Source organism: Adiantum capillus-veneris, chromosome 2 (genome assembly GCF_014529385.1).
Source record: "Adiantum capillus-veneris isolate H3 chromosome 2, ASM1452938v2, whole genome shotgun sequence".
Lineage (NCBI taxonomy): Eukaryota > Viridiplantae > Streptophyta > Polypodiopsida > Polypodiales > Pteridaceae > Adiantum > Adiantum capillus-veneris.
The window spans coordinates 4,411,760-4,422,653 of NC_140932.1; the positions used below are offsets into that span (position 1 = coordinate 4,411,760).

Consider the following 10,894-nt stretch of genomic DNA (forward strand, 5'->3'; position numbering starts at 1 on the left):
GACAAGTTCACACTTAAATCGCTATGTTATGCTAGGGCTATCCACGTCAATCTTCTCGGTAAAGTTTTTAATCCTAGTTTAAATTTTAGATTAAGCTCCTTGAGTTATAAAACCTTAATTCGTATTTCCTTTTAATTTTCTACACAAACAAGACCTTAAGAAAACAACGAATGTTGGGAAAGTTTAAGGTTTTGTCTCGACGTAAGTTAACCCCGATTCCAATGAATCCCATTTTGGTCCCTTTTCATCATTGCCATCCATGGGGCATCTCCATGGAAGCGTCGGGAGTTTTATGTTCAAGCAACCTGGTCACGACATCCGTGAAGCTATCCCCTTACTCCCCCCTTCGAATTTGCAAAACAAACTTTTTGAAATGAACAATGCATATGCTTTCTATAATGAGTTTTCTCTTTGGTGTGATTTATGTGTGGTACACACAAAACTTCGAAATGCACCAACTTACAACCTTGGGCAACTAATCAAAACTTCCTTTGAGTGCTTATGAAAGAGTAAAACCCTTCTATGCAAGGTAGTGTAAAATGGCAAAGTTCCTAAGAGTGGACTTGCTCGTAGAATATGCGTGTAATAGTGTATGAATGATTAACTAATTCTTCTTTAGGAAGGGATTTAAGTGTACCTTTACTACCGTGGAGAGGATTAATCAAGTGGCTTAAAGAGGCTTAAGGTTTCGGAACCTTAATGTGTAGATAGTAGGGTCTTCTCCTTGCTTTGGAAGAGTAACGACAAGTATATTGACGTGGCCGGATCTTTTCTGCTTCCCTTTGCTTGAAAACCCCCAATTTGGCTATGGAAATAGAAAGAGATTAAGAAAATTCAAGCTATGGAAAGCTTTTAGGTTAAGAGAGAGAAGGTGAAGAGGGTAATGGTAATTTGGATTATGGTTATGGCTTCTCTTGAGGAGAGAAGTGTGTGTAGGGTGTGTATGGAGAAGGAGGATTAGCTATGGCTTTCATAGCTCACTATCAAGCTTGCAATTTCAAAATGTGTAGAGAAATGAAGTGAAGTGAAGCGTAGCAAAGTGTAGCGAAGTGTTTAAGGAGTAGGGAAGGCCTCCTTGTAAGCTTAATTTTGATAAGTCAACTTATCGTGATAAGTTACTTTTGCATATCTTGATATGATTTCTTTCTTTTCAAAGCTTCACCAATGAGCTACTTATGCAAGAAGCTAATTTCTTGACAAGTGGCTTATGCAAGAAGCTATTTTTCCTACAAGTGGTTTATGCAAGAAGCTACTTTCCAACAAGTGGCTTATGCATGAAGCTACTTTTCCAACAAGTGGCTACTTTTTCAATTCAACAAGTGGCTACTTTTCAATTCAACAAGTGGTTTTTTCAACAAGCTATTTTTCAACAAGTGGCTTCTTCAACAAGCTACTTCCAACAAGTTATTTTTTCACCTTTACCCTATTTTTTCTTTGTTTTCTTATGTAATTTTTTTTTCTTTTCTTGAGATAAAACTAATATCCTGTGTATTGGTTATATCCACATTCCCAAGGTGAAAACCAAAAGTGTCTCATGGATAGCTTTGCATTGATTATATCCATGTTTCCATGGTTAAAACCGAAAGCGTCTCGTGGGTAGCTAGGGTGCTTTACTTGATCGTAGTTGGAAAGTCGACGGCTTAGATATTTCAACAAGAATAAGGGCTAAGAGGAGGACCTTATAGGATTTAGTTTCTCAAAAGGTTTTATAAATATGCACACGTCCTAACTTGGCTTTATGGCATGAGCTCACTCTCCTTGGTCTGAATGGTTCCACATCATCGACTTTGACACAAGAGGGGGGGGGGGGGGGGGGGGGGGGGGGGGGGGGGGGGTTAGTTTCTCAAAAGGTTTTATAAATATGCCTACGCTCTAACTTGGCTCTATGGTAAAGATAGATAAATTGTATTATCATCCACGGAGGTCAAAGATGACCCATGGGACCGGGTGAAAAACATTACAACGGCATGCTAAAGACAAGAGATACATATCCGTTAAGGACCGAGGGTCCATCAGGAGGGTAAAAATAAAGGGAACAAAAAACCTAAGGGGGGGTAGCTGAGGGGAGAGCTCCTTTTGAAGTTCGAAACTCATGAATGATAGTTTTATCACCTCGGTAGACTGCCCATTTACCTTGTTTGCGGGCTTCAGACTTCTTCTTGAGCTCGTCCTTCTTAATTTTGAGTTGATTTTTTGTCAATTCCTCGGTAATTCAAAGCTTTGTTCCTTTGAGAAGACGGGATTGGCGTAGAAACTTCAATCGCTCGTCTTTGTCCTTGAAAGTAAGGATGCAATGCTCGGGACGCATGTCGATGTGTGTCATTGATCCAAGCGACGACCTCTGGCTTGATGTTGACTGGCTGAAGAATGTTGTTGAGCTTGGTAATTGCTTCTTCAAGGGTGTCCTCAACGGTGCACCACTGCAAAGGAAGCCCATCGATGTGGACCTTGAGGGCATTCTCTTCTTGAAGTCTTCGTTCGCAGAGCTCCTTTGTTACACAAGTTCTCACTTGCGTGATGGTTTCTGAGTGAGCTTGGCTAACCTTTGCCTCTACCTCTTTTACCTTGTCGGTGGTGAGGTCATCCATGGAATTGAAGCGTTCTTCTAGCTTGTTGAGGCGATTTTTGAGCTCAAAATTCTCTTCCATGACTCGGTCGAGCGCTGCTTAAAGCTGGATAATACGATCGAGTTTGCTAAGGGTTGCTAGCACCGTTGCAAAACTCGATCGTGTTCTCGCAGGTGTCTTTGGGGTTTTCATCCTAATGCTTAGGATGGTATACATGTTCGAGAAGAGCTTAAGGGAAATCTTATGGGACCATAGACAGTTTGAGAGGGAACAACAGAGAACTATCTTTATCCAGATGCTACTAGCTGAGCCTATAGGCAGGACTACTTGTGTACTGCTGCGGACCTGCCTCAAGACAAATGTGGGACCGTGTATTATTGTGGAAGTCGCAAAATGCAGACTTATGTACTGCGTGGACCTGTTTTTGTTCGGGATTTGTTGCTGCTGATGTTCGCGACCTGCTACCGGCTGCTGAGGGCCTGTGTACTGCTCGACGGGCTGGGCAGAGTGCCGAGGAAGATCGAGTCAAGCAAAGGCTAAGGAAGTAGCATCAACTTCAAACAGGGCTGACACTGACAAGCTCTAGAGTTAGTGTTGGTGTGAGGGAGGCAGAAGCTAGAACGTAACCCCTCTGCAAGGCGCTGCCCTGCGCCCAACGGGGAGTTGTGGTAGTAGAACCTTGGCGAAACCGTAGAGAGAGAGAGAGAGAGAGAGAGAGAGAGAGAGAGAGAGAGAGAGAGAGAGAGAGAGAGAGAGAGAGAGAGAGAGAGAGAGAGAGAGAGAGAGAGAGAGAGAGAGAGAGAGAGAGAGAGAGAGAGAGAGAGAGAGAGAGAGAGGGATGGAGGGAGGGAGGGGGGAGGCACAATGCCTACAAAGGATCAATGGAGTCCTAGAGATGGTGATGAAGAGGCAAAATCTGGTGAAGGAATTGGGTGGAAGTCCATGGAAATATAGTGTTAGTTCCAAATGCCCGATAGTAGCTATGGAACCTAAAATATTAATGATCTAGGGAAATGAGTGCATATATGAATATTATTGATAGGTAGGAAACTCTTGGCATGGTTAGCGCTCACTAGTAATGAAGGACTTGATGTTGCATATCATAAAGGTCAATGTAATTTGACTTTTTGGTGCAAGGGTGTAGTAGGTAGAACTAAAGCAAGTGATAGTTTGCTGGAAACTTCATTTCATAATTGATTTGAGCTTTTCTAGTGTCCTTGAGTGTAAACATATAGTGGAATTGCCATAAAAAGGTTGCATTTAAATGAATGCTGCAAAACCAATCCATTGCAATAAATTTGTGCTTTTTAAGTACCCTAGGGGGTAGATTGGCCTATAAGGGGCAAAAAAATGCCTGGCCACAAGGGCGCGCAAATGGCCCATCCAAAACTGATGGATGGGCCATTTGCGCGCCCTTGTGGCCAGGCATTTTTTGCAGCTTATAGGCTAATCTAACCCCCTAGGGTACTTAAAAATCACAATTATACTCAAATTGACTGCAATTACATACCTTGAAATAACAAAGTCAAAAAACAATTCATATCACCAATTGAAACAATTTTCAAGATTGACAAATCAGATTGAAAAGAATTTGCAATATAGAGAGACAATTTCAAATATTTTTTATTCCTTCTAGCACGGTGATTTTACATCATGTATCTGAGGAGTTCAGAATTTTTTTGACCATTTCCTGGCGCCTATTTTGCGCGTAAGGCAACTCCCCAGTCAAGAGGGACTGCGCTATGGCATTTGGGTCAATTGAGCCAATGGAAGCATGTATCCCTATCTGGGCAAGCACTTTACCACGAAAGCCAGTGCCAAACGCTGTGCATACAAGGGATCTACGCACTAGGAACACTTGATGCGCAGTTTGAGCAATGGTACTCAAACACAAAAACTTGCTCAAAGCTTTTAACGACCAAGTCATAAAATGGGCTTGGGGAGTAAATTCATTATGGATAATGGCCACATCGCCAGGGGGGAGTTGTCCGAGGTAATGCGCAAGGGAAGCTTGAGGTCCAAAGCCCGTCCATTTGCCACCCGTCCTTGCAGCAAAATCATCAACCTCCACAACATCCTGTCATAAACCGATGAAGGTTGAGAAAAAAGACAACGAAGGATAAAATAGTAACATGAAAATTAGGATACAGTTTATCTCCTGCTCCTTGTCATCCTCCTCCCTGTTGCCCTTTGCATCCAAGTCAATGGTCCCGTGCACCACAGATACAAGCTTTGGATCATCAGATGGGAGGTTGCATAATGGCATAGGCATCCTAGCAGCCTCAACCTTGGCTTGCGTGGCTTGGAAATCTTCATCAGCCACGTGCAACTGCTCTGCTGCAAGGACCTCCGCACATACAACTGCAATAGTGTCAGCAACAGAGTCCCCATCTGGCAAGAGCTTGCTTTCTAGGGCATCTGGCGTATTGTCTAAGGGACATTTGCTGCTGTTGCATAGCACGCTCAAGCATTCATCCATGCGCAGGCCAAATGCTTTTTCCAAATCATGCAGGAACACAAACTCCTCCCCATCCACTAACACTGAGGAGAAGCGGCTAATTTCTACCTCTGGGATAGCCACATCCGTCAGTGGTAGTGGCACTAGAGTGTCACTAGGGCCAGCCGCAACTATGGATTTCTCAACCACTTCCTCAAGACCCCTAGGGTACTCCAGCTGGTGTGCTTTTCCTTCCGCTGCAGGGTTCATGGGGATAACCTGCTGCTCCTTGGTGTCCTTGATAAAGGACCCAACTTGAAGGTGTGGTAAGCGGAGCTCCTCCAAATCAGGTTCCTCGCTCACCAAGAAGATAAATGTTGCGAGCCGAGAAAGGTACTCCACCCCCAACTTGCGCTTCTTGAGCACTGACACCCCAGGGGCTTGCTCGTCCAAGTAATGGCCTGCATTGGTTGCAATTTCTTGGAATCGTTGCAACCGCTTGGCGAATGGGCGATCACCTTTGTGTATATAGCGCAAAAGATCGCAAGGCACCCAGATCCCTGCATGTGGGGGGATAGATACAGAATATTTTATGATGTGCTCCTCCATGAACGCAGAAATCTCCTCAAATGCATCCATGTGAAGGGCAACTGTGGCGTCAAGGTCAGGGAGACGAGTAAAAAAGGTGTGGAGGCTCAACTTCCCTTTGTATTTGGTGTCCTCGAGGAAGAGGATGAAGCGTGACAAAGAGGTGGATGTGGGTACAGATGCAGAGGCTGTGGCAGCATCCATGTTTAGCCTGGGGTGTGGATAGAGAGTGGAGGAGCTCAGGAGTTGCAAAAGTGAAAATAGTGAATGAGTTAGGTGGCCCCCCTTTTATAATGTACCCTTTTTTTAAGACATTAAAAAAAAAGGCACTTTCACCAAAAAATGATTTCTCATCCCAATGCAAAAAATTATATTCAAAGGCATGATTTGCCGAAGCAAATCATGTTGATTACAGCGGGGATCAATATGAAAATTGCAAGAGTTACAAAGTTATAAGATCGATAGCATAGTTCCATCTATCCCCCAGTCCTCCTCGACCTTCAATTTGTCTTCCATTCTCTTCCCAATCTGCGGACATTCATTACAATAAGCATCTAATGATCAACAAACCATGATGTATTGAAAATGTGGTGGAAGGATTCTCACCTTGTGACCTTGTAAACGAAATTGTGCTTGTTGAAGGGCCTCAAAACCCATAATAACCAAATGTTCTCGAACTTACTGAGAGTCCAATGCTTGTTCACTTGGACTGCCTCCAAAGCATCGTTGGGCATCTTCAGTGCAATGTCAAAGCTTGCAATAGCGCTGTCTACACTCTGTAAGGGAGTCCACACTCCAAGCTTGCACATCCAACGATCATAGTGAAATCGTATGTACAAGGAGGTGCGGGATTTCAAATAGCGCATTCCAATACCTGAAGCTCCAACCTTACAACGGTACCGGTCCCCGTTGTGCATGCCCTCCACAAAACCCCAGTCCTCTTCTAAAAACCTTCCTAATTCCTCGTAATGGGCATCTTTACATACAAGCATTGTGGTAGTCTCCACAAATCCAAACTCTTTAAAAATGTGCACAAAACAATGAATAGGCAAACACCAGCTCAAGCCCACAGACCTAGAAGCTTTAGAGTATTTCAAAGAGTTTTGGACATCCATTATCATCTTTTGCTTGAAAGATGCTACCGACCACAAATCTGGGACCGGCCACTCCATACTTAATAAGGAAGTTACTTTGATGGGTTCAAGCGTTCCAAATGCTTGTGTAGAAGTAGGGACAATATAGGAGTGAGAATAGAAGAAAATCCTTCTTTGAACCAGTTTGGTTGGGCAAAGATGCGGGAACATTATTGCTCCAATATCCGCATGTATAGCATTGAATGTGCCGGAGAGACTATGTAGTGGCTGCTCCTCCACCAACGTGGATGGAAATATGACTATAAATGCATGACAAATGTTAAGTATGAATCCATAATAACATTACATTGTGATTTCACACCTAGCTTTGTATTCTCAAAACATGTACTTACAATGTGTTGGAAATCGAGGTGGTTGTTGCAAGTGCATGGTTGACATTGAGAAAACATGTTGCACAATGGCTATGGTCCCCTTGTCTTTGCGGTTCTTGAAGCCAAGGAGCTTTCCTTTCCAATGAAGATCCAAGTTTGCACAATTCCGCACATGATGAGGGCCAACAGCAGATGGTTGCATGTATACCCAAGCACCTTTGGTGAACTCTTGTGGCACCCACTCATCATCTACACCTCTAGTGTTGTGGCATGCAAGTGTTGTGACCTCATCCTTTGGTCGCCTTTGCGAAGTAGAGTTGGCCATGGTTGAGCAAAGCAAACTAGGAGGAGGAGAAGAACCTTGCTTGTTGCTACAATGTAGGTGTGATAAAGTGATATGAGAAAATGGTCAACCCTTGTGGCAATGGGAGGAGAAGGTGGACAACCCTTGCTTGGTGTGGCATTGGGAGGAGAAGGTGGATAAGCCTTGCTTGGTGTGGCAATGGAAGGTGGTAGGGGAGGAGAGAGGAGCTTCCTTGCTGCAGCAATGGAGATGGTGTAAAGAGAGAGAGTGTTGGAGTAGAAGATGAGTGTGATGGTTGCAACGAAGGAGGGGTTGGAAAAGGGGTTCTAGAGAGAGAAAATCCCTTTTTGCCTAATAACTAATTTTGGGGGAGCTCTGGATAGCAAAAAAAGATTTTTTAAAAGTTTTTAAAAAAATTTGAATTTTAGGGTTTTTGGATGCACGTTTTGACTTTTTGAGATCAAAAAATGCTTTTTTGACCATAAAATCGTTTTAGGGGGGTTTTCAGAAGATGAAATTTGAGTTTTGAAATTTTTGAAAAATTTCAAATTTTTGGGATTTTTTCAAAACCGGATCAAAAAGGAGGGAAGTTGGAGGTTCCATATGCCCCCCCCCCCCCCTCTCCCCACCCCACCTTCTCACTAGGTAAGAGCCCATTTAAAAAGTGTAAGACTACTTTGGCCCCCTACATTTTTGAGGGCATAGAGTGTGTCCACCACCCTCTTCTCATTGGCTGGCCTCTAATTAACCTTAATCCCAAAGGGCCCCTAGAGGGTTCATATTTTTCCTAATGATGTGATGTCTTGAGATGGCCTACTTTGATGTTGCATGATGCCTTATGGGCTATGATGTGTCCTAGATCAATTCTTGGATAGGCCACTCCTTTGTCCTTATACCACCCACAAACTTTCACTTTTTGATGCTCCTCCCTTGCCTCCCATGGTTGCTTATACTGGTGCACACATATCAAAGTTAAGCATAGCTGTAGTAAACAAAAAGTTAATTGGTAGCCTTGGCACATTGCAACTACACCATAGTGTTGCCTTGGGTGGGATTGTGTAAACGTTGGGAACGACTACTAGACTGGGATGCTTAGGCTAGCAATTACCAAAATCGGTTACTAGGATAATTGGCATAGGGAATAGTCAATAAGATGCCATTAGAGAGCTATAAATAGGGCTCATTACATCATTTGTGGGGATCGGAGACCGGATCCCTAATTACCCAATCCTAAACCTAGTGTTACCGCACACTCTTAGCCAAGAGATGTTCATGCTTTGCATTTCTCATTGAGCCGAAGGCTTACTTGTCTTATTGACTACACTTGTATACAATTATCTGATTTGAATAATACAACTCTAGTTTCAAAATGCTATGCTAGTTAGAAGCCCTAGAGCTTCTACCTAGAATACCTCTTCAAAACCAAAACCATCGAAAGATCATATGGTTGTTGGAAGTTTCCAACTGACCCAGGTTCCCTCAGAATTTGCAGACCAATGCTTATATGAAGATCATCAGGGACAAAAGTTTCAGCTGATCTCCACAAGTCAAAGTCAAAAGTCAACAAATCCAATAGTGTTTAAACAGTTACATGTGACCAAGCTCACATATGCATATCAAGATGCACATGGTAACGAATATCAGCAAGATTATGACCTTGTACAAACCCTTATGGATAGCCGGACTGAAGTCAAAGACTATCTGAAGATGATGCAATACCTCAAGCTACCAGAACATGTGACAACAAAGTCAAAATCGATGAAAGCTAAAGTCCAGAAGGATACACAAAGGTCACCACCAAAATCTCCTCCAAAGAGACAGATTCTACCAGAAAGTACAATGGATCTTCTAGGATCACAGGTTACTCAGATGCAGGCAAAAAGTGCAATATTACAGTCAATAGAGTCAACATCGATTGAAGCAGGTGGTCAAAGCAAAGAGAATGCAGATAAAGCTCAACCAAAGGATGCTGCCACAACAAAAGAAGTCAATTCAGACACAAATTCTGAGACGATCAAGTGCAACCATTTTACTAAAAACAAACAAAAGCTGTCAAGAGAAGTAAAGCTAGATTTTCAGCTAGATAAGAACCTCATGTCTTTTTGCACTTGGAAAAAATGTGGCCAACCACAACTAGAAGATGCTCCTGAATTTGTGAGGATATCTGGAGACAAACGAGCAGAATGCTAAAGTAAGTTCACAGATCATCATAGCTCAATTTCATGTGGTAATAGCGAAGGATATGCCAGATGGCATCATAATAGGAATGCCAATGGTCCAGAAGATGTCAGAGATACAGAATGTAAAAACAGGATGCAGTCTTCAGAGACAACAAAGAATGAAGATCAAGACTGGTCACCCGCGGATGACAACACAAAGTCCTCAAGCACAAATTAAATGGAAGATCTTATTGAAGATGATACATCTTCATTGAACAGAACTCCAGAAGAGCTTAAAGCAAATCAAACAATAACAAATGCAGATCAAACAGAGTAAAGAGCAACCACGATAGCTATTGAGCACAGAGAATTCCACCAAAGCCAGAAGTTAAGAAGAACGAGGCTGAAAAAAATCAAAAAGCAATAGGAAGTCCAAAAGATCGAGACATTGCCAACTGAATCAGCTGATGAAAGTCAAATTGGAAGAGAGGGTCTCAAGCCACCCTCCATAGAGACACAGCTAGATCAAGATGAAACCGTGGCAAGAGGCATGACAGAAATCTTCAATAGAGCCAACAACAATGAGAATAGCTGTAGTTCTCAGCAGTACAAAAGGAGCAAGTATAAAATGCAATGCTCCATTGGATAAAGAAGCAAAGTACAATATGATTTCAGAGAACATCCAAAGGATCCTCCAAATCACTGCATGCAAGTATGATAGCGAAACAATGCTCGATATGCATACAAGTCAAGAAGAAATGGTTGCTACCCTTAACATCCAAAATCATGAAGAGCAGGTAAAGTTTCAGGTGAAGCCTTCAAAGGAAATGCATGGAAATGTGTCATAATAATCAATATCTAATTCTCCTAAATGATTTTCTCATATTAAACTGATCATTTAATGTGGGGAAGTGCCAGGGGAGAAAAAGCTAGAATATTGGTTAAGCTAGCAGCCGGCCACAGTAGGGATCCAAAGGAGGGAAAATAGGGATCCAAAGGGGGGGCCATCTGCAAAAGAGCCATGTGCAACAATGGGCTAAAAAGACCCTAAGGTTCAGCACATCAAGACTTCCAAAATGCTAAGGTTCCAAAATTCAAAGGTTATGTCCAAGGGTCAACCCTAGGGGAATTGGATGCTTTGTGTGTTAAAAAAAGTCTTTGCATATCCCTACATGGGAGGGGGCGAGCCTTGCTTCTAGGGGATGAGAGAGAAATCCACAGACACACACACACACAAGCTCCCTTTACACAAAGGGAATGAGGGACACATGTCAGCTCCCTAGGCCAGATGCCCACAAGGTGTGCCCAATTCCTATTGGTTGGCCTTGGAGGTGGACCAATGAGATTTAGGCTAGAGTAAATTTAGCCTAATTA

At 42.8% G+C, this 10,894-nt stretch overlaps 1 pseudogene; it reads right to left on the reverse strand.

The window, feature by feature from the left end:
• Nucleotides 1-2,044: 2,044 nt before the first annotated feature.
• LOC147462297 (uncharacterized) lies at nucleotides 2,045-2,759 on the reverse strand (annotated as a pseudogene).
• Between the last annotated feature and the right edge of the window lie 8,135 nt (nucleotides 2,760-10,894).